At 38.7% G+C, this 24360-nt stretch overlaps 1 protein-coding gene and 1 non-coding gene across 14 annotated transcripts in view; one reads left to right on the top strand and one right to left on the bottom strand.

Annotated features, from left to right (window-relative positions):
• ZBTB20 (zinc finger and BTB domain containing 20) overlaps positions 1–24360 on the top strand; it is an 894540-nt gene that overhangs the window by 571802 nt on the left and 298378 nt on the right. The window lies entirely within an intron of this gene.
• On the bottom strand, positions 16624–16699 carry TRNAG-GCC (transfer RNA glycine (anticodon GCC)). Its single transcript has one exon. It is a non-coding gene; the product is annotated as a tRNA-Gly (tRNA).

Raw genomic sequence — 24360 nt, 5'->3', positions numbered from 1 at the left:
GAGAATATATTTAATGAATGAATTTATGTACAAATGATCCCGATTTCTTTTAGTTTCTCAGCTATTTATTTATACTTTAAATACTTTGATGGTGCACTTACATATCAACATTAGCAACGATCATTTTCCAGATCCTTTCAAGTTACCCAACCAAGTCATATCTTTGTCAAGCCACACTTTCTCTGAAGCTTTCCATAATAACCCAAATAAAAGTGATCTGCCCCATCTACACTGATAGAATTTCTAAAATTTATAGCTTTCATTTTGTCACTTTTCACATACTGCTTTGAAGTGTTTTTTTTTTTAATTAATGTATGAAACTATAAGTAGTTAGAGGGCAGGTACTGCATTTTATGTTTATTTATTTATCTCCTTCCCAAATAATGTCAAATTGCCTCTCTGAATGGAAGATCAATGAATAGATAATGAATGAATGAATGAATGAATGTCCATATGTCAATACAGTGACAGTGAATACATCTTGCTTATCATAATGGAAGAAAATAAATCACTAGATTCTTCTATATCTGAGCCCCTTAAACTCACATATTAGGTCTTCCAACTAGCTGCAGCATCCCTAGTCATTTGCTGAGGTAGCTTTTCTAATCCCTACAATGCCCAGGTGATTTCTCATGGGACATCAGGCCCTGAGCTTGCAGTAGTTCCACTTATAGCCTAGGACCCATGAGGGTGGCCAAATACCCAGCTTGGTCTGCTTGTGCAGCCTGACAATACCAGATTCACTTGTAATGTATTATGTTGACCAAAGGTCTCTCCAGCTTGTCAATACTTGCTTTCAGTCAGTCAGTTCTCTTCCTTTCCTCGAACTCATTATCTAAAAAGCTCAGGCTATGTTCGCTGTGGAAAGGCACGAAGACTTGTTCTGAATGCCCTGTGAACTAGGTAAAGCAGGGGTGGGGCAGATAGACAGCACAATAAAGAGAGAGGCAAGAGGACAGGCTGCCAAATCACTTCCAGTGTCTTAACAAGCACTAATTAAACACCCTATTTTGGGCAAGTAATAGCTTACAATAGTCAAGTGCAGTTGTTAGACGAATAGAGAAATCGGTAGGACCACTTGGTGCTGCTTTGGTCCTTAAACTGCAGCACACTAAGGCACCTTCAGTGCTCTGGGGAGATCTGAGGAGAGGAGCCCATTTCGGCACCCTAAATGGAATGCTTCTGACATGAAGCACATCCAGGGAGTAATTTCATATCCTACAAACCAACTGTAACAAGCAGTAATTAAAAGAAACCAAAATATTGTGGCAAATATGCTTTAATTACATCTGTTATCAATGGTCAATCAACTAGGCAATCCCCAAACTACATCTAATTCTGTCTCCTGCTCTGAATTATTTTCTAGAGCTTCTAATATATATAAATGAAATGTACTGGTTTCATTTTCATCTTTTTATTTTTTCTGCTTATCCTGGAGTAAACTGAATTCCTAGAGGTAAGCAGCCAGAAGGAGAAAGAGAAGTGATTCATATAATGGATAATTAACCCTTGAACAATGGAAAGTTAACTCTCCATAGACATGCCAAAAAGTGAAATGTTTTGTTGTTGAATTTGTTCTCCTTTGAGTGTTAACACATAGAGACAGCTCCATTAGCAGACTTGGCACCAAACAACCTGTTCATCCTCAAGCTACAAATGCCACACTCACCTTCCAGCTCATTCTGCAGGGTTTATAGCATGATGCCCTCTTGGGTAGTCATGTATAGTCCACTGTGAGGGGTAAATTGTATGAGTGCCTAACCCACTTTTGAAAATGAAAGTAAAAGATCCATTTTATATAAAAGACCTAAAAAGGAAAGATACAAATTATAATAAAAAGTATTAGCACCTTTCATCTGCTAATTGCCTTCCTAATCAAGAGGAAGTATAATAAATATTAGAGGTACATCACAAACCTAGTGCAAAGAATCATTTCTACCTTTTAATAGTGAATTGAAAAGAGTAGCAAATATTAAACTACCCATATAGCTTTAATTAATTTATTTTTCATATAGCTTTAATTTAGGCTCCTAATCTTTCTGGGACTCATTTACTTCTTTTATCTAATGAGATAATGTACCCACTCAGCTTATTACCAGCATTGTTATGAGGATCAGATCACAAAGATGTCTGCTCATTACGTTCAATTAAACATGGATTTAACATTCATTCATTCATTCATTCACTATTTTATTAATTCAAGAAACATTTTTGAACTCATACTCTGTATCAAGTGTAATTCTAGAAGCTAAAGACTGATTCACTTATTAATATCTATAGGGGAGCACATACTCTGCACCCAAAACTTTTCCAAGGTCTGGGATACTACAGTGAATGAAACACATCAGTCTCTAGTCTTACCTCTTAGGCAGGGGAGAAAGATGACAAACAAGTACATATGTAAATTATGTATGGAAGAAGATTTGATTTGGGTTGGTGAATACACAATACAGTGTACAGCTGATGTGTTGTGGAATCATGCATCTGAAACCTGTTTAATTTTTGTTAACCAGTGTCACCCCAATAAATTCAATAAAAAGGAAAAAATAAAAAATACATTATTAGAAAAGCCAAAAATGTACATATATATTTATACACACACACACACACACATACACACACACACACGACATATAAGACAGTGGTAAGTGTTGTGGAGAAAATTAAAACAAGGAAAGTCAGAGAAAGATTGAGAGCATGTGTGTATGTGTGTCCGGGGTCAAGTACAATTTTAAATTGGATGGAGAAGAAATGCCTCATTGAAGGGACATTTGAGAAAGGTAAAGAAGCAAGTTTTGTGGATATCTAGGCCAGAGCATTTTTGGCAGTGGAACCACCAAATGCAAATGCCCTGGACAAAATGCACCTGGCAAGTTTGAGTGAAAACAAGAATTCTATGTGGCAGGGTCAGAGTGAGCAAGCAGGAGAATGGTGGGAGATGAGGGAGGCAAGGCGGTGGGACCTGATATGCCGCTGTGAAGGTTTGGCTCTGTCACTGACAATGCAAAAATAAATAAGACATGGCCTCTAACTGCTTGCTAGAGGAGAAACAGATAGGGAAACAGGTTTGTATAATGCCCTATGCTAAGTAAGTATCATAACCGAAGGATATTGAAAGCACAAAATAGTGAGTGTTTAACTGAATGTACCTTCAGGTGGGGTGGATCAGGGAATGGTTCACAGAAAATCTAGTACACTCAAGCTGGGACTTGAAGGATTTCCCCAAATACTCAGCAAGAGGAAGAACATTCAGTAAGAGCACCAGCAGAGGCAAAGGCACTTAACTGGGTCATAGCATGGCAGAGTTGGGGACCAGTATCACTAATGTTTAGTAGAGGGTAGAGTAATGGTGTTGTAGATGTAAGCAGGGAACAATCATATTGGGCCTTGATTTCCATGCAAAGAAGTTTTAACTTCATCTTGTGGCATTTGGGGAGCCACTGAAAAATTTTAAGGAGAGAAGGTTAATTATCAAATTGTGTTATAGAAGATCACCCTGGTGGAAAAGTGGAGGGTAGCTTGGAGGAATAGGAGAATAGAGACAGGGAAATGAATTAGGAGGTAACTGAAATAGTTCAGACAGGAAACAATGAAGCCCTGAAGTAGGACAATAACTATGGGAATAGAGAGGAGGAGACACATTCAAGAGATAAAAGTCAGAATGGACACAATTTAATAACCTTTGGGATGGGCATCAAGAGAAGGAGTTTTGGATTGCTCCCAGGATTCTGCCTTGTACAACCAAGCAAAAAAGGCTATCGGGGAGAAGCAGGTTTGTAGGCTGGAGGAAGATGATAAATTTGCTTTTGAATGTGTTAGTTTTGAGATTTGGGGGAAAATTCAGACTGCTATCTGGTAGGGTGCTGGATTTAGTCAGGAAAACTGGAGATAGGTCAGGGATAGAGATAGTTTGACAGTTATCTAAATTAATAGCATCACGATGGTAGTTAAAATTATAGAGTGGACTTTTCTCAAGGAAAATATGTGGACAGGAAGAAAAGGGGTATACCACATTTATGAAACAGAGAGGAAGAGCAGCCTTAAAAACAATTATATTAATTTTTATTTATTATGTTTACATGGATTTACTGTTCCTCTGAGTATAACTCCCTCACCCCCCACCCCTGTGTCCCTTTTCATACCCCCTTTGCCCCCCTCCCCCTAACTCCCTCCCCCTTCCCTCTGGGATTTGCTGTCCTGTTATCTATATCTCTGTGTCATGTATATATAGTTTCACTTATCCCTTCACCTTCTCTGATCCCATCCCCTCATCGTCCTTCCCTCTGACCGCTGTCCATCTGTCCTGTGACCCCATCTCTGCCTCTATTCCATTCCTCAGTTCACTTTGTTCATTAGATTCTACATATAAGGGAGACAAAATTAATAAAAATTAATAAATAAAAAACAAAAGAAAATAAAAAAAGAATTAAGAAGTACAAATTGAGAGTTATAAAATAGTCCCAGGGATGTTAAGTATAGTATAGAAAATACAGTCAATAACTTTGTAAGAAGTAGATATGGTGCCAGGTGGGTACTTGAAATAGCCAAGAGATCACTTTGTCAAGTATGTGATTGTCTAACCACCATGCTGTACAACTGAAATTAAAAAAATATATATTGAATGTGACCTTCAGTGAAAAATAAAAGAAAGATTATTCCAGCAGAAAACAAAAACAAAAAAAAAGTAATTATATTGAGCAACTACTATATTCTAGTAATTTTGCTTCCTGGAAGTGGACCAAGATGACTGGTCCACTCAGATGCTGCCCTGAATGTTTGTACAAACATAAGAGGTTATTGTTACTGTCACCAGCAACCGTGGGACAGTGCTAAAATGCCCAAACATAACAAGAAAGTCATGCAGAATATTTGATTAACATCAAGGGAGATTATTATAAAGGCAGAATCCTGAAAAGCTTGCTGCATGCACCTTTTTTTTATTTCTTTTTTCTTTTCCAAGTGAGAGGAGGGGAGACAGAAAAAGAGATCCCCACATGTGCCCTGCCCAGGATCCACCCGGCAAACCCCATCTGGAGCCAATGCTCTGCCCACCCAGCGCCATGCCCGCAACCGCAATGATGCTAGTTTTAGCACCTGAGGTGGCGGCTCCACTGAGCCATCCTCAGAAACTAGGGCTGATGAACTCGAACCAATTGAGCCATGGCTGCAGAAGGGAAAGAGAGAGAGAGAGAAGGGGAAGGGGAAAAAAGAGAAACAAATGGTCGCTTTGATGTGTGCCCTGACTGGGAATCGAACCTGTGACATACACACAGCAGGCTGACGCTCTGCCACTGAGCAAAATGACCAGGGCCTTGCTGCATGCATTTTTGCTGTACTGTTCTTTCTGATTCTCTTATACCTGAATGTGTATATTCCAGTGTTAGCATGGGTCCAAGCTATTGGCAAAACAAGCCAGGTGTAAATTATGGTAGAACTGAAATCGATAGCGCTCTGAAGCACTGGAGTGCCCAGTTCACATCAGGGCGTATGTTTGTGTTCACTGAAACATGGCTATCAAGTGCACCCCAAGTCATTAGATGTGTTATCCAGTGAATAACAGCATAATTATATTTTAGCAGAGCAACCTTATGATAAATTTCGCTTTAGTGAAACTCCATATACAGAGCAATTTCTCCCGGCCGTGTACATTGCATGGCAAAGAAAAGCTATCCTGCTGCGTATCAGAAGGCTGTAATTTCATTTAGGGGTTCTATTGACATCGTAAACTGCAAGAGCAGAGCTCAAGTGGCTATTTAAGTCATAGGAATTTCAAGCTAAAATTACTGCCTAGTCCTAATCGCCACCTCCAGGGGACTCCTGCCTGTACATATGTGCTTTATGTTCTATCTTTGTATCTATAAATACTCAATCACTCCAAGGGCTGAGGTGATAATCTATCCTAAAATATGACAGGTATCTGTCACCTCTGCAGCTGATAACAGGCTAAGGTATAGAAAGAGCAGTCTGATCATTCGTTAAAGGTCAAATGCTAAAAGGGGCCAGCTACTCCTGACATGTTCACGTTATAGGCATTTCTGTTTTTCTGCTTGAAGAATTCTATACTAAGTTTAAGATCAGGGTCTTCCAACATGCTGAAGCTAAAAAAGTGGGGACTTTTAGACTTACTGTACAGCAGGGTTTACAGCCTATGAGTCTTTGCTCAGTTCTTTCCCCTCTTTGCCTTGACCCAGCTCACTTGTGAAAAACAGTACTGGATAGTCTTAGCACCCATAAGGTATAGGTCATACATTGCCCCCAAAAGACATTTCCAAGATATCAAAAGCAGACATTCTGTCTTGAGATATAGTCAAGCTGAAAATTGGAAACCATAATAATTGACCTGAATGTTTATACCCTAAGGAAAATAATTTATATAAAATTGCCAATTCCTAAATAGTATTTATTAGGTGATGCTTTGGAATTGACTCCAGGAGACCTACAAGGAAAGATGGAAAGCTAAGTACATTTCTCTTTGGTTTTTAATGAAAATTTCATTTTCATGATGCTGTGTTAACGATCAACTTTTTAAGAGTGAGCAGTACAAAATTGGACACTAGAGTCCAAACTTCTTCAGTCATTATGGTGCTGGTGTTTTATTTGGTCACTCTTTCCTGGGCTTGGGAGTCATCTCTGTGGATGGTGTCTTAATAAAAGTCCCAGCAGAATTATCATGGTTCAGAAAATCACAGTGGTAATAGAACTTATGACTTCTCCTAAGCAAGGTAATGTTTTATAGTCATCCTACTAATGCTTATTTCACTCTGTAGAGAAATGGAAAATGGAGAGGTAGAGAGCTGGGCCCACACTTAATGACCGACTGACACTAAAATTTTACTTTCCATATTAGCCTGTCTATTGTTGTGCTTTCTCACAATATATCTTTGTTGCTTAACTAGTATAATTAAAAACTAGTCTACAAGAACCAAATCTTTCATCTGTTACCATGATGCTTTTATTATATGCCTGAACAACAATATACCATTGTCATATTTCTGAGAAGGGCTACAGCTCTAGTAAGAGTGGCCTCATATCATTTCTATCCATGGGAATGTAAAGGAGAAGATATGTTGACATAGGTAAGCTTCTACGTGAGGTAGTACAACTCTCCTCTTGTTCCCCTGGATTTAGACAGCATTGCAGTGATTAACTGCACAGACTGCCTGGGTTGTACAACTTACTAGCCATTTGACACAATGGGAAAGCTTTAATCTTTATGCCTCAGTTTCTTATGCTACAAAATAGGGATGATATGTTTATCATAAAATTACTGTGGGGAGTAAATGATCTAATATGAAATTTTAAACTAAGACCTAGTATATAGTGAGATACAATAAAGATTACCTATTGTCATAATCACCATTATTGTCCTTCTCATCCTCATTTATTATTATATTATAGGATCATGGTTAATACTTGTTAGGATAAAACCTACACACATGCAGGTATGCATTCACACGAACACACACACACCATTCACCTAAGAATACTTGTTTTCCCCAGCTGTGGGCTTAAGCTTCACCAACATATTAATCTGAATGTCCTTCTAGGCAGAGAACACATGAGAAATCCATGCCTCGGATGAGGTGATCTTTGTATTGACTTCAGCCTTAACACAGGTTTCAAGTACTTGATGCAGAATTACTCAGTTGCTGGGCCTCACTCATTACATACTTCCGATAGTTCGCCATCACTTAAGTCCTTCCTAAACTATAAATTCTATTAGGCATAATCTAGTCCATATCTATTGGTAGAATCATTATAGTTCCAACTCAGTAAATAAATATAGGGTGAATGAATGAATGTTCTTCTATTCCTATCCTCTTCACTTATGCAGTCCTGACTACCTTATGTTCTAAATGCTGACCTTACTTGGCCTCATTGTCCACCTAGGCCACCATATTCACGATCCCTAGTTAGTATTTCCAGTTTTCCAGCCCAAACTCTCCTAGATATTTTTGTCTTCTTATCTGACTTGAAACTCTCGGTACTAATATCCAGTCAGTCTAGTAGGCCTGTCCTCCTCTCTGCTTCATCTTTTCCTTCATGGAACCACGGACACTACCCTTACAACTGTGTTCTCTATGCCTCTGCCAATACTTTCCTCCCTTTTGAAATCTGTGAATTTTAATCTCACAAGTGATTCATTACCCATTTGTATTGTAATCTGCTGCCCTTGGTTCTAACCTTGATTTTGATCTCCATACCATGTTATACATACCTTTCTATATTTATTGTATTTTGAGAAAAATGTGCTTATATCAATAATAAGCAAGTGAAAGCTGACATCAAACCATTTCTGCGAGAAACAGCATTCAGCAGCCATGGCACACTATATGTTGTCTTCTTTGTTATGCCTCCCACAATTGTCCTTAAATTAGTTCCTTGATAAATATGAGATCTTATATCCTGAACTTATCCACTGCCCTATACCTGTTCTATCCCAGGCTGACACTAACAACATTCAAAGCTCAGTTATTGTAAAATGTAATTGGGCAATGTTACCATTATGTATGTCTGAGTAAATATCACACATACACAATGGAGAGGAACTAACAACAATATGTAGAATGTTACAGCCAATAAAGACCACTAACCATTACATGTTGACATATTTATTTTGTTCTCTTTATTGTCACTATTCTTTTACTCTTACCTTACCTAAAAGAGAACAATATATATATTTAGCAAGAGAGACAGACAGATAGACAGGAAGGAATAGAGATAAGGAGCATCAACTCATAGTTGCAGTATCTTAGTTGTTCATTGATGGGTTTCTCATATGTTCCTTGACCAGGGGACTCCAGCTGAGCCAGTGACCCCTTGCTCAATCCAGTGACCTTTGAACTCAAGCCAGCGAATAAAGGGTCGTGTCTATGGTCCCACGCTCAAGCCAGCAACCCCGCACTCAAGCTGGTGAGCCCACGCTCAAGCCAGCGACCTTAGGGATTCAAACTTGAGTCCTCGGTGTCCCAGACCAACACTCTATCCACTGCACCACTGTGTTCAGGCAAAAAAATATTTTTTAAAAAGAGGAAAGGATAAAATTTAAATTTAGAAATACCTATGATGCTAATCTCAATAATTATTTATCATACTAGTTAACAGACACAATATCTGCTTACAATGAGCTTCTAGTTCCTATAATCTTTTGCAGAGATTAAATCCTAAAAAAAATTAGGTAGAAATTATTATTCCATTATTATGCACCAAAATGGGCAGTAAAGAAAGGCAGTGACTGCTGCAAGAACTCACATCAGATGGCCTCTAGTGGAACGTGGAAGCTTGATAATAGAAAATTTTAGCTATACATGTAAAAGCTGACTGTTGAAAGATAAAGGGAAAAGGATCTTTTGAAGTGAGAGGGACATGGAATATGCCAGTGTGGTATCAGAAACCAGAAAATAAAGAAAAACGTCAATGTGAAAGAAGGCATAGCAATGGGAATGAAGTGGTGTGTATAAGAAGTAATGAAGTTAGAAATGAGATGCATGTGAAGATTACAATATGAATCCAGAAAGGTCAGGTGGAGTCCAGAATTTAGTCTTTGTGGGTAATGAGAACAATGGCTGTCATAGAATTAGAACTCAATACGGGGCCCTGCCCAGTTGGCTCAGCAGTAGAGCATCAGCCCAGCCCGTGGATTTCCTAGGTTTGATTTCTGGTCAGGGCACACAGGAGAAGTGACCATTTGCTTCTCCACTCCTCCCTCTCATTCTCCCTCTCTCTCTCTTTCTCTCTCGCTTCCTCCACCTCCTACTTCTCCCACAGCCATGGCTCAATTAGTTCTAGAGCATCAGCCCTGGACACTGAGGATGGCTCTTGGAGCCTCCATCTCAGGTGCTAAAAATAGCTCAGTTGCGAGCATGGCCCAAGATAGGCAGAGTATTGGCCCCAGAAGGGGGTTACCAAATGGATCCTGGTCAGGGCACATGCGGGAATCTGTCTTTCTGTCTCCCCTCCTCTCACTTGGAAAAAGAAGAAATGTCCTTTTTCTGTCCCAGTATACTATCTAGGAACACATTATATTTAGTTGTCATGTCTCCATAGGCTCTTCTGGTCAGTGTCAGTTTCTTAAACTTTCCTTCTTTTTCGCAACCTTGAAAAATTGAGGAGTACTGATCAGGTATCCTATAGAATGTCCATCAGTTTGTGTTTGGCTGATATTGTTCTCTTAGCATGGGGTTATGAGTTTTGGGAGGAAGATCATAGAAGTGAAATGCCATTATCATTATATCATATCAAGAATCTCCTTAATCCTGACCTGTAGTGGCAAAGTGGATAAAGCGTCGACTTGAAATGCTGAGGTTGCCTGTTTGGAATGCCAGGCTTGCCTGGTCAAGGCACATATGGGAGTTGATGCTTCCTGTTCATCCCCCCCTCTCTTTTTCTTTGTCCGCCCACTAAATGAATAAAAATAAAGACTACTGTTAAAATTTTAAAGCTAGATATTTCATTATTCAACCTTTGATTGTTCTTTTCTTTTCTTTTAGAAATAAGCCCTTCTACATCATCTCACCTCTATTTGATAAGCCAGTCTTCTTCCTTCCAAATTCTGTCTGAGACAAAACTCTTCAGGAAACACTGTCCAATATAAGCTCACCTCCTCCTGTCTTTCAGCCACAGTTCTATTAAGTCAATACCATATAAACCAATCAGAAAGTAAAAATATTGCTGTCATTCTTTAAAATAATCCCACAATCTTGAGAGAAAGTAAACTCTGAAAAAGAATGGCCCACACCTTCTTACACGCATGAGAGGGAGGGGTGATAATTGTAAAGAATGTTCAATAACTGTGATTTTACACTGCTCACAAAAATAAGGGTATTTTATTGTTTCGTATTCATTTTGAAATATCCCCTAACTTTTGTGAGCAGTATACTATGGCTATATTAATAATTGCACAGTTGGCCCTGGCCTGTTGGCCTAGTGGTAGAGTGTTGACCCAGTGTGTGCATGTCTCAGGTTCGATTCCTGGTTAGGGCACACAGAAGCACCCATCTGCTTTTTCACCCCTCCCCTCTTGCCTCCTCTCTCTCTCTCTCTCTATCCCTCCACCCCTGCAGCCATGGCCTGATTGGAGCAAGTTAGCCCCAGGCACTGAGGAAGGCTCCATAGCCTATGCCTCAGGTGCTAAGGAGAGCTCGGTTGCTGAGCAATGGAGCAATGTCCTAGATGGGCAGAGCATCATTCCCTAGTGGACTTGCCAGGTGGATCCTAGTCAGGGTACATGCGGAAGTTTGTCTCTCTGCCTCCCCTCTTCTCACTGAATTTTGAAAAATGCACAATTAATTCCCACTATCAAATTAAACTGATAAATGGGCCTGGATTAAAAAGATGAGTTTACTCTGCTTATTTTCCTGTTATATATCAGGATGCACAAAAGTAGGTCTACAGTTGTGATTATGTGAAACAGTTTATTCTTATTTTGTTACTTGTTTATTAATTTCTGTATTGTTCACTATCATTATTAACCTACTTTTTACCCCCCTGCCCAAGGTAATCACTAATTTAGGCTGCCATAATGAGGGGGAAAACAGGTTTTTCTCAATAGGCATATTGAGATGAAAAAGACCAAGGTCAATGTTGTAGGGATGTAACTGCTGCAAAAATAAGCACCTAGTTTAGTAGATGATTTCCTTTAGGAGATGGAAGCACAATAATTTTCTCCTACTGGGAAAGAATGTGTCTCTTGAGTGGAGTAGAGGCTGAGAGACAGTGAGTAATAGAGCCTGTAGCAGGAAACACACTTGACAGGCAGAATCCAGGAGGATCAGACAGCATCAGAATAGTATTAGGGCTGGTGCCTGGAGATAGCAGAGATGTATGGACTCTCAGGACATAGTTGAAAGATTATAGATGGTAGATGACCATGGTTTAAGTGACCATCTCACTGGCCACAGTATTTGCAGTCCACATTTGCAAAGTCTCTTCAATTATGTCAGTGACCAGAGCTAGCCTCCCAGGTTCAGCTGGAACAACAACTAACAAGCTGCCTCTAGCCCCCTTTGGGACTCAAATGATAAAGTCACAGCAATCACAGAGCAGCAGCAGCAGTAAGAGCATGGCTTTGACCTATAGTTCTTGCCCATCAAAGAGCTGTGCCCTGTCTGCTCCCACTGACAGGCAGATAAATACAGAGATCTGTCAGCAAGTACATATTTATGTATATCTACTGCTCCCTCATACAGACCTACAGAGAACGACTAATAGCTTCCAGTGGTGTAACACATTCACCCACTAATGGGGTGAGACCCATTACTCACAAATGGGTGAAAAGAAGCATCAATATGCAGGTCTTAACCCCAGCTTGTGGGCAGAAACCTGTCATTCCATTGCAAGCTGAGAGGTCTCCTATTCAGACAATCCTTGTTTAATTTTCCAAACACCCTTCCTCTAAATGGTGCTACTCTACACTGTGCAGACAGACAGATTTGACAAGCAGAGCCATCAATTTCACATTCCCTAAGCCAACTGCTGGGAAAAATTAGGCCTAGTATGAACCTCGAATTGACTAGTTGGGGAGGTGAGTTTGGCACTTAGGAGATTTTTTCCACATTAAAGACTCAGGACCTGGGATGGAAACCTCAAGGAGGGCTTTTCCTTTTCAAAACTCATGAAATCAGGAGAGTTCGATATATGATACTATAGTTCTTAGCTTCTTCTGATTTACTTATTTCCTCAGTGTAATGTTCTCAAGGTCCATCCATGTTGTCTTAAATGTCACTATGTCATCATTGCTTACGGCTAAATAGTGTTTCATTGTATATAGGTACCACATCTTCTTTATCTAGTCCTCTCTATAGGAACACTTTGCTGATGTGGTTGAGCTCACAGGGGAATGGAGAAAATGTAAGGGATGAGTTTTATCACTATTTCAGGAGTCAAATAGTAAGAATTAAGAACTAAAGCAGCTTGACCTGTGGTGATACAGTGGATGAAGCATTGACCTGGAATACTGAGGTCACTCTTTCAAAACCTAGGCCTTACCTTGTCAAGGCACACATAAGAAGCAACTACTACAAGTTGATGCTTCCCATTTCTTCCTCCAATCTCCCTCTCTCCCCCTCTCTCTAGAAAAAAATTAATTAAAAAATTGAAAATAGGTACAGTTGTCTGCTGTAGGACATATATTGAATTCAGAAGATAAAGCAAAAAGTAAGACATGGTCCCAATGTAGAAAGAAAAGGTACTCATTCAAATAACGATAATATAAAATGGGACACTTGACTTTAGGTGTGTACACACAATTTTTGTTCAACAAGAAGCTGAATATAGATGTAATGTGTTGACCAATTTGTTACCTTTCAATAAATGTCAGAACTGTCCAAAGAAAGACCAACTCGATGCATGATGGTAATAGATGAACTAAGCATATGGTGAAAGACAAGTGAATGAACATTGCTTCTCATGACTAAGTTCCAGAAAACCCTTGCTAAGACTGGGTGAAGAAGGAGCTTAGGATGGATGGTCTTGAAGTCTCTGCTAGCATATAGTCTCTCTGAAGAATTGTGCATTTTTTATTTTTTAATTTAGTGAGAAGAGGGGAGGCAGAGAGACAGACTTCCACATGAGCCCCAACCAGGATCCACTCCCAAAGCCCGATAGGGGGCGATGCTCTGCTATCTGGAACATTGCTTTGTTGCTCAGCAACTGACCTCTCCTTAGCACCTGAGGTGTAGGCCATGGAGCCTTCCTCAGCACCCGGGGCCAACTTGTTTCAATTGAGCCATGGCTGCAAGAAGAGAAGAGAGAGAGAAGTGAGAGGGAGAGGGGTGGAGAAGCAGATGGGCACTTCTCCTGTGTGCCTGACCAGGAATCAAACCCGAGAAATCCATATGCTGGGCCAACATTCTACCACTGAACCAACCAGCAAGGGCCAATTGTGCAATTGTTAATACAGTGTGTCCGTAAAGTCATGGTGCACTTTTGACCCGTCACAGGAAAGCAACAAAAGACGATAGAAATGTGAGATCTGCACCAAATAAAAGGAAAACCCTCCCAGTTTCTGTAGGATGATGTGGTAGCATGTGCGCATGCGCAGTGATGACGTAACACCGTGTATACAGTGGAGCAGCCCATGGCCATGCCAGTCGAGATATAGATGGTACAGAGGAAAGTTCAGTGTGTTCTGTGGCTCGCTAAATTCGAATTTGTGACCAAAGTGCAACGTGAATATTGGCGCATTTATAATGAAGTGCCACCACATAGGAATAACATTACTTGGTGGGATAAGCAGTTGAAGGAAACTGACAGTTTGGTGTAGAAGCCCCATTCTGGTAGGCCATCAGTCAGTGACGAGTCTGTAGAGGCTATACGGGATAGCTACTTAAGAAGCCCTAAAAAATCTGTGCATGAGCCCACATCGAACTACACTGAATAGGTATGAAACTGGGAGAGTTTTCCTTTTATTTGGTGCAGATTTCACATTTCTGTCGTCTTTTGTTGCTTTCCTGTGACCGATCAAAAGTGCACCATGACTTTACGGACACACTGTATAACCATAGAACAACCACAATTAGCCTGACCTTTGGTGGCACAGTGGATAAAGCGTTGACCTGGAATACTGAGGTTGCCGGTTTAAAACCATGGGATTACCTGGTCAAGGCACATATGGGAGTTGATGCTTCCTGCTCCTCCCCTCTTCTCTCTCTCTCTCTCTCTCTCTCTCTCTCTCTCTCTCTCTCCTCCTTCTCTTTTCTCTAAAATGAATAAATAAAGTCTTTAAAAAAAACAAACCACCTTTTAGAACAACCACAATTATCAGATGTTTTTTGCAATTGTCACCCCTCTCTCTCAAGCTTATGAGAGGGTGATGGCCATTCTTTTCCCCAAGTTTAATTTCTTTCAAGATTATGGAATTATTGTAAAAAAAATGAAAGCAATATTTTTGTTTTCTGATTAGTTTGTGTGGTATTGATTTAATAGAACTGTGACTGAAAGACAGGAGGAGGTGAGCTTATATTGGACAGTGTTTCCTGGTTGTGCCTTTCTAAAGGTAGATGAAAGGGCGAAGAGTTTTTTCTCAGACAGAGTTTGGAAGAAAGTAGACTGGCTTATCAAATAAAGGTGAGATGATGTGGAAGAGCTTATTTCTGTGTCTCAAAGAGCAGAAGAGGGAATAGACTCAATCCAGAGGTTTCTTTCCCTACTTATTTTTGTGTGGAATGCCTTCTTCCTATTATTATTGTTAACATTTCTGGACTGCAGCAAAGACAGACTGATTATTCTTTTTCCGTTTTTTAGACTTTTATTTTATTTATTTTAGTGAGCCGTAAGAGAGAGAGAGAGAGAGAGAGAAAGTGGGAGGAGCAAGAAGCATCAACTCCCATATATGCCTTGACCAGGCAAACCCAGGGTTTCAAACTGGCGACCTCAGCATTCCAGGTCGATGCTTTATTCACTGAGCCACCGCAGGTGAGACCTCAGACTGATTTTTCCGAAGCTCACCTCCACCAGTGTAGAAATTAGTAATTAGAGCAACCAGATGGACAGACAATAAAATAAACATGAAAAAAAGAGAAACTCTGTATTTAATTAGAATATGTTCACTAAAACAGGTTTTTTTATTTTTATTATATTTTTTAGAAAATTAAATTTAACATTGACATTAATAAGAGTACATAGGTTTCAGAATAGATTTCAGATAAACATTTCTATAGCAATTGAACTGTTGATTATGTTGTATATCCATCACCCAAAGGCAAATCACTCTGCATCACCACAGACTTCTCCCTCTTTACTCTCCTCTCCCGCCCCCTGGCCTCACAGCCCCTCCCCCTGGTAACCACTTCAATTATATCTATGTACATGAGGCTCAGTTTTATATCCCACCTATGCATGAAATGATAGAGTTTCTACCTTTTTCTGATTTACTTATTTCCTCAGTATAATCAAGGTCCATTTATGTTGTCGTAAATGTCATTATGTCATCATTTCTTATGGCTGAGTAGTGTTCCATTGTATATATGTACCACATCTTCTTTATCCAATCCTCTATTGGGGAACACTTTGGCTGTTTCCATGTTGTGGCCACTGTGAGTAACGCTACAATGAACATTGGGGGGCTGCATGTGTCTTTACATACCAGTGTTGTTAAATTTTGTTGTAAATATTCAGTAGAGAGATTGCAAGATCATATGGTAGTTCTATTCTTAATTTTTTGAGGAACCACCATGCTTTCTTTCATAACAGCTGTACCAGTTTACATTTTCACCAGCAGTGAATGGGGCTTCTTTTTCTCCACAACCTCTCCAACACTTCTTATTACCTGTCTTGTTGGTAAAAGCCAATCTGACAGGTGTGAAGTGGTATCTCGTAGTTTTCTTTCTTTTATTTTTTTGTATTTTTCTGAAGTTGGAAATGGGGAGGCAGTCAGACAGACTCCCTCATGTGCCCAACTGGGATCCACCCGGCATGCCCACCATGGGGCGATGCTCTGCCCATCTGGGGCATTGCTCTGTTGCAACCAGAGCCATTCTAGCACCTGAGGCAGAGGCCATGGAGCCATCCTCAGCACCTGAGCCAACTTTGCTCCAATGGAGCCTTGGTTGCGGGAGGGGAAGAGAGAGACAGAGAGGAAGGAGAGGGGGAAGGGTGGAGAAGCAGATGGGCGCTTCTCCTGTGTGCCCTGGCTGGGAATCGAACCCAGGACTCCTGCACGGCAGGCTGATGCTCTACCACTGAGCCAACCAGCCAGGGCCGGTATCTCATAGTTTTGATTTGCGTTTTTGTAATAGCCTCTGAAGATAAGCATCTTTTCATATATCTGTTGGCCATTTGTATGTCTCCTTGGGAGAAGCATCTGTTCAGGTCCTCTTCTCATTTTTTAATTGATTGTATGCTTGTTTTTTGCTAAGCTTTGTGAGTTCTTTATATATTTTGGATATTAACCCTTTATCAGAGCTCATGTTTGTAAATATCATCTCTCATGTGGTTGACTGCCTTTTTGTTTCTTTTGTCATCAGTTTCTTTTGCTGTGCAAAAGCTTTTTAGTTTGATATAGTTCCATTCATTTACTTTTGCCTTTACTTCCCTTGTCTTTGGGGTCAAATTCATAAATAGTTCTCTATGACCAAGGTCCATAAGTTTTCTTCTATGTAATTTATTGTTTCGGACATTATATTTAAGTCTTTAATCCATTTTGAAATAATTTTTGTGTGGGAGGACAAGGTGTAGTCAAGTTTCATTTTTCTTGCCTGTGCCTTTCCAATTTTATCAGCACCATTTACTGAAGAGGCTTTCTTTTCTCCATTGTGTGTTTTTGGCTCCTTTGTTGAAGATTATTTGTCCATATATATATATGGCTTTATTACTGGGCTTTCAATTCTGTTCCATTGGTCTGTATGTCTGTTTTTCTGCCGAAGCCATGCTGTTTTGATTATTGTGGGTTCTATCAATGCCATGCTGTTTTGATTATTGTGGATCTATAGTATAATTTGAAGTCGTGTAGAGTGATAACTCTGGTTCCTTTCTTTTTCTCACTTTTGAAACCTGGTGATGTTTGGTTCTATTTCTTTAAAAAAAATGACATTGGGATTTTGATGGGGATTGCATTTAATTTATGTATTTCTTTGAGTAATATGGGCATTTTAACTGTGTTGATTCCTGCAGTCCATGAACTTGAGATACTTTTCCATTTTATTGTGTCTTTTTCAATTTCTTTCAATAATGCCTTATACTTTTCAGTGTATAGTTCCTTCACATTCTTTGTTAAGTTTATTCCTAGGCATTTTTTTGTTGTTGCAATTGTAAAAGGAATTGTTCTTTTTGAGTTTATTTTCTGAAGTTTCATCATTGGCATATAGGTAAGCAATTGACTTTTGTATATTAATTTTTGTATCCTTTACATATTTGCTTATTGTTTCTAATAGTTGTTCTGTGGTATCTTTGCGGTTTTCTATATACAGGATTAAATCATCCACAAAAAGTGATACCTTTACATATTCTTTCTGATATGAATGCCTTTTTATTTCTTTCTCTTGCCTGATTGTTCTGGCTAAGACTTCCAGTACTATGTTGAATAGGAATGGAGAGAATGGGCATCCTTGTCTTGTTCCTGATTTTAGAGGAAAAAGCCTTCATTTTTTTGCCATTTAGTGTGATATTAGCTGATAGATTGTCATATATGGCCTTTATTATGTTGAGGTAATTTTCTTTTATACCCATTTTATTGAGTGTTTTAAACATAAATGGATATTGTATCATGTTGAATGCCTTTTCTGCATCTATTGATAGGATCAAATTATTTTTATTTTTTGTTTTGTTTTGTGGTGTATTTTGTTGACTGATTTACGTATGTTGAAGTATCCTTGTGCTCCTGGAATGAATCCCACTTGATCATGATATATTATTTTTTAATGTATTGTTGTATTCAATTTCCTAGTATTTTGTTTAGGTTTTTGCATCTGTATTCATTAGAGATATTGGTCTGTAGTTTTATTGTTGTTGTTGTCCTTGCTGAGTTTTGGTATGAGAGTTATGTTGGACTCATAAAATTTGCTAAGGAGTATTGCTTCTTGTATTTTTTGAAGGACTTTGGAAAGGATAGGTATCAAATCGTCTTTGAATGTTTGTTACAATTCACTAGTGTAGCCATCTGGTCCTAGACTTTTATTTTGGGGAAGTTTTAGGTAGTTGCTCCTATTTCCTCCCTGCTTATGGGTCTATTTAGCTTTTCCACTTCTTTATGACTCAGTCTAGGATAATTGTATAGTTCTGTGAACTTACTCATTTCTTGTAGATTGTTAAATTTGGTGGTATACAGATTTTCATATTATTTTTATATGATCCTTTGTATATCTATGATGTCTCTGGTATTTTCTCCTCTTTAATTTCAGATTTTTTTTATATGAGTTCTTTCTCTTTTTTCCTTAGTGAGTCTATCCAGAGGTTTGTCAATTTTATTGATCTTTTCAAAGAACTAGCTCCTCGTTGTATTAATTTTATTCTAAAATTTTTTGGTTCTTTATTTAATTTAGTTCTGCTCTAATTTTTACAGTTTCCTTTTTTCTGCTGACTTTGGTTGCCTTTGTTTTTCTTTTTCTAGTTCCCTAAGATGTGATGTTAGGTTGTTTACTTGAGATCTCTCTTGTTTCTTAATTTATGACTTTAATGATACAAACTTTCCTCTTATTACTGCTTTCACTGCATCCCAGAAATTTTGTTATATTGTATTGTCATTCTTGTTTGTCTGTATATGTCTTTTGATCTTTACTTTTATTTCTTCTTTGACCCTGTCATTTTTTAGAAATATGTTGTTTAAATTCCAAATTTTTGTGGGAGTTTTTCCTTCCTTTTTTTGAATTCTAATTTCAAAGCCTTATGGTCAGAAAATATGCTTGGTATAATTTCAGTCTTTCTGAAATTGTTGATGTTAGTTTTATGGCACAACATATAAATCATATCAGAATGTATAATCCGATGTTCTGGAATGATGTCCTATAAATGTCTATTAATGTTCATTTGGTCTTATGTATCGTTTATGGCTGATATATTTTATTCTCTGTTTGATCTATCTAAAGCCATCAGTCTTGTGCTGAGCTTTTCAAGTATGATTGTGTTTTTTGTCTGTTTCTATCTTTAGATCAATGAGTAGATCTCTTATATATTTTGTGCTCCCTGATTCAGTTCATATATATTAAGAAGTGTTATGTCTTCTTGATACCATGTCCCCTTTATCATTATGTAATGTCTATTTTTGTCCCTTGTTACCTTTGTTGTCTTGAAATCAGCATTGTATTTCAAGATATGAGTATGGCTACTTCTGCCTTTCTTTGGGCATTATTTGTTTAAAGAATCATTTTTCAATGTTTTACTTTGAGTCTACTTTTATCCTTTAGCTTAGATGTGTCTCTTGAAGACAGCATATGGTTGAATTTTGGTTTTTGATTCAATCTGCTACTCTCTGCCTCTTTATTAGTGAGTTCAGTCCATTTACATTTAAGGTAATTATTGACATACTTGGATTTCCTATAGCCATTTTGTGTTTTGTTTTCTGGTAGCTCTCTGGTAGTTCCTCTCTTTTGTGTTTCTTTCACTTGTTTTTGTTTGGTGGTATTCTATATTTCTTTCCCCTGTTTTTTTTTAAGCTGTGTGTTTCAGTGGTGGCTTTTTCATTGGTGGTTACCATTATTTCATTAAGAGAAAAATGTTCATATGTATAAGAGTTTTTTGTCTTATGAATGCTTCTGCACTCCATACTCTTTTGCTACTGCACATTTTTATCCTCTCCCTTTTTATGTTATTGTTGTCACAGATTATCCTTGTTTTATTGTGACTTTGTTGGAACTTTTAGTTGTAGTTTTAATTTCTATTGTTTTTGTGTCTGGATAAATAATCCCTTTGAGTATTTCCTGCAGTTGGGGTGTTCTGATGATAAATTCTCTCAGCTTCTGTATGTTTGAAGAAGTTTTTATTTCTCCTTCATATTTGAAGGATAGCTTTGATGGATATAGTATTCTTGGTTGGTAATTTCTGTCTTTCAGTACTTTAAATGTTTGGGTCCACTCTCTTCTGGTTTGTAGAGTTTCTTCTAAGAAGTCTGATAACCTAATGAGCCCTCCTTTATATGTATGTTCTTCTTTTCCCTAGCTGTTTTTTCTCTGTCATTGATTTTTGGCAATTGTATTATGATGTGCCTTGGAGAAGGTCTATTTCTGTTAAGGTAACTTGGCATTCTGTTTGCTTTTTGAATTCAAAGTTCTAACTCTTTCCATAGGCTTGGGAAATTCTCATCAATTATTTGTTTGAATAGGCTCCCTATTTCCTTCTACCCCTCTTCTTCTTCTGATATACCAATTATTCTTATATTGCTTTTTCTATGGAGTCAGTAAATTTTTGTAGATCTCTTTAGTTTTTTTCTTAATTGGTGAGTCTCTCTCTTTTTCTCTCTATAGTATCTCTAGTTGCCTGTCTTTAATGTATCTGATTCTCTCCTCTATCTGTCCTGTTCTTTTAGATAGAGTTATTATATCATTTTTCGATTCATGTATTGAGTTATTCATCTGTTTGGTTCTTTTTAAAGTCTCAATCTCCTTGGTAAAGTACTCATTTTGTTCATTAATCTCTTTTTAAGCTCTTTAAATTGCCAATCAGCATTTACTCACATCTCATTGACTATATTCAGAATTGCAATTTTGAATTCTCTATCATTTAATTCCAAGGTTTCTACATGATTGAGACTTTTTCTGGAGATATTTTTATTTTATTTCTGAACTATCCCTCTGTCTTGTGTAGCCATGGCATTCAATTTCTTCTTATTTTATGGCATTTGAGAGTGGCATCGTTGTGATCTCTAACAAAAAACAACCAAAAATAATGAAAAAGAAAAATTGAAAAAAATACAATGAAAATATAAAAATTTTAGAAATAATACTAGTATAAAAGAAAAACCACAAAAACCAAAAAATTAATCAAAACAAACAAAACTTCCACCTAAAATAAGAATAAAACATATAAAAATTTAAGAAAATGAAATTCAAAAGAGAAAAAAAGTATTTTAGTTTTGAGAAGTTGTTTTTTTTCCTCCAGTAGGTGTCTCTGTATTATAAGTTTTAGCTCTGTAAAATTTCTGGGCTGACCACTTCTGAGATTTGCTGTTGCAGTGATGTAGACCAGGCTGCAGTTGTGTTGGTGGGTGGGGTGGGTTGTTAGGGCTTTACTGTTTTAGCAATGGCATCTCAGTCTTCTGGGGGCTCCTTCTCACTTCTCAACAGACCAGGGGACAGACACTGAGCATCTCTGTTCTTCAGGGAAGAGCGTAGCTCTGGAAAGTTAGCTGTGGTATCTCTCTCTTGTCACTCTTCCTATGCACAAGGGGAGGGAGGAGGGAGGAGGCAGGATCTGTGAGTCTGGGGGGCCACATTTTGGATTTCTCTGTCTCTGTGCTGAGTATGGGCTACAGGCTGTGGGAAGACCATAGGAACACAGACCAAAACCCCTCATTCTGCCATGGCTTTGGCTTAATATCTCCCCCTTTGCCCCTCATCTCTCCTCTTTACCCAGCTGAAGGAGACCCTCACTCTAGGCTTCTTTCCTCTCTGTTGCCACAGCAGAGGAAAAACCCAGACAGTCTGAGCTTTCTTCCTCTCTAGAACTCCAGCAGGAACTAAAACACCCAGTCACTCTGGGCTTCTCTCCTCTCAGGAGCCCTTGCAGGCAAATACCCCAACAGTCCGGACCTCTCCTCTCTCTGGAACCAACCACAAGTGCATTTTATCTTCCACGCCCCTTCTCAACCCTTCCCAGCTTTAGTCCATTTCATTCAAGGATCTTTCAGGCATGCCTGCAAGCCCAGCTGGAGTTTCTTTGCTGCAGTATAGCTGTTCAATTTGTTGAAATTTGAAGGGGAAAGATCAGGGGTATCCCTCCTGCTGCCATTACTCTGACATAAACACAGGCTTTTTTATTTTTTCCAATGAGAGAAGGGAAGATAGTGAAACAGACTCCTGCATGTGCCCAACTGGGATCCACTTGGCAGTCCCTCTCTGGGGAAATTCTCAAATGAATTGAGCTATTTTTAGCATCTAAGGCTGACACACTTGGACCACCAAGCTATTCTCAGTGCCCAGGCCAGTGCTCAAACCAATCAAGCCACACTGGTTGTGAGAGGGGAAGAGAGAGATAATGGGGAGAGGAAGGGGAAGCAAAGCAGATGGTCACTTCTCCTTTGTGCTCTGACTGGGAATCTAACCCGGAATAGCCATTTGCTGGGCCAACACTCTATCCACTGAGCTAACTGGCCAGGGCAGCACAGGCTTTTAAAAAAATTAAATAGGGATTGATACCTGGAAAGTATAAGCTGATGCTTCTGTGGGAAGCAGCTAGGTATGAACACCATTTGACTTTTTGCTATTGCTAAAAGCTTTACTATTTGGTAAATATATCTAAAATTTTAAAGGAACATATGAGATCATAGTTTGGTATGGGAGTCTGCATCTGCTTAAAAGGCACCACAGAAACACTGAAATGGGACAGTCATTAAGAATGAAGAATATTTTTGCCTGACCAGGTGGTGTTGCAATGGATAGAGCATTAGACTGGGACACAAAGAACTCAGGTTCAAAACCCCGAGGTTGCCAGCTTGAGCGCGGGCTCACCTGGTTTGAGCAAGGCTCACCAGCTTGAGCCCAAGGTCAAGTTCGCTGGCTTGAACAAGGGGTCACTTCGTCTTCTGTAGCCCCCCCCATTCAAGGCCCATATGAGAAAGCAATTAATGAACAACTAAGATGTAGCAACGAAGAATTGATGCTTCTCATCTCTCTCCCTTCCTGTCTGTCCTTATCTGTTCCTCTCTCTGTCTCTGTCTCTGTCACAAAAAGAAAGAATGAAGAATTTTTTAGATGTTGTAGCAAAGGTGTCTCTAGGACAGTCTTACCTAATCCTAACAATCAACAAGGTCAGCTGTGAAATATGCACATTTCTGGGCCACACCACAGACACAGAAAATCAGAAACTTCTATGGGGCAACCTTGACATTTGTTTCTGAAACAAGAAATCCAGTCAAATGTTGTGATCAGGAAAGTTTAGGCAACTATTCTAAGTATTTTTTTAAAACATAAGGAGGGAGAATGATATATTAATTTATTTCAGATAAAAGTGAATATATGTATGCTGTATATTTTTCCTATGTTCTTCCCAGTAATTCAGAACCATTTGAAGTGAGTAAAAGAATAATTTTTTTTTCTTGACCAAGTGATTTTTTTTAGCATCTCATATCTCTCTTTGTCTCTCCATATCGGTGATCTTAAAATTTTGTATCCTCTCTTCCTCACCCACCACCCCTACCTAATAAATGCACATCTCATAAAAGTTCCTAGATTAGGAAATTTTCAGTTTGAGTCCAGTTCTAGTTGGAACTCCCAGCTAGTGACATTTTACCTTCTTATCACCTTAGTCTCACATCACAGCACTGGTGAGGTTGCACAAAATGTTTTTTGTGAAACACACCAGCTCTGCTTGGTTACAAATATCAACTATCTTCGCCAGCCTTGTTTAGGGATCATACTCATATGTGACGATTTTTGTACTTGATGGGAACATGGTTCAGATTTAGACATGTCTATGAGCATTGTTTACAGACTTTTACTTACTTCTGAAACCAAATTGAGTTGCAGTTTAATCTAAGATAAATTTAGGAAAATATATTTCCTACTACGATTAAAAGCAACTTCCAGGGAAATTATTGACAAAGGTTTTTCATATTGGCAGCCACATAATGGATACTGATTTGTAGGAAGACTATGAGAATAAATAAATGGTAACTATTCTAGGTGCCAAGACTTCCAAGTCCAGGAAGGCAAGGAGAATTATACTGTTCAGCTAAAGTAGGGGGACTGATAGTGCAAATAATGTTTTGTTTTG

This window comes from Saccopteryx bilineata, chromosome 8 (assembly GCF_036850765.1).
Source record: "Saccopteryx bilineata isolate mSacBil1 chromosome 8, mSacBil1_pri_phased_curated, whole genome shotgun sequence".
NCBI classification, from domain to species: Eukaryota; Metazoa; Chordata; class Mammalia; order Chiroptera; family Emballonuridae; genus Saccopteryx; species Saccopteryx bilineata.
This window is presented reverse-complemented; position numbering and strand designations above follow the sequence as displayed.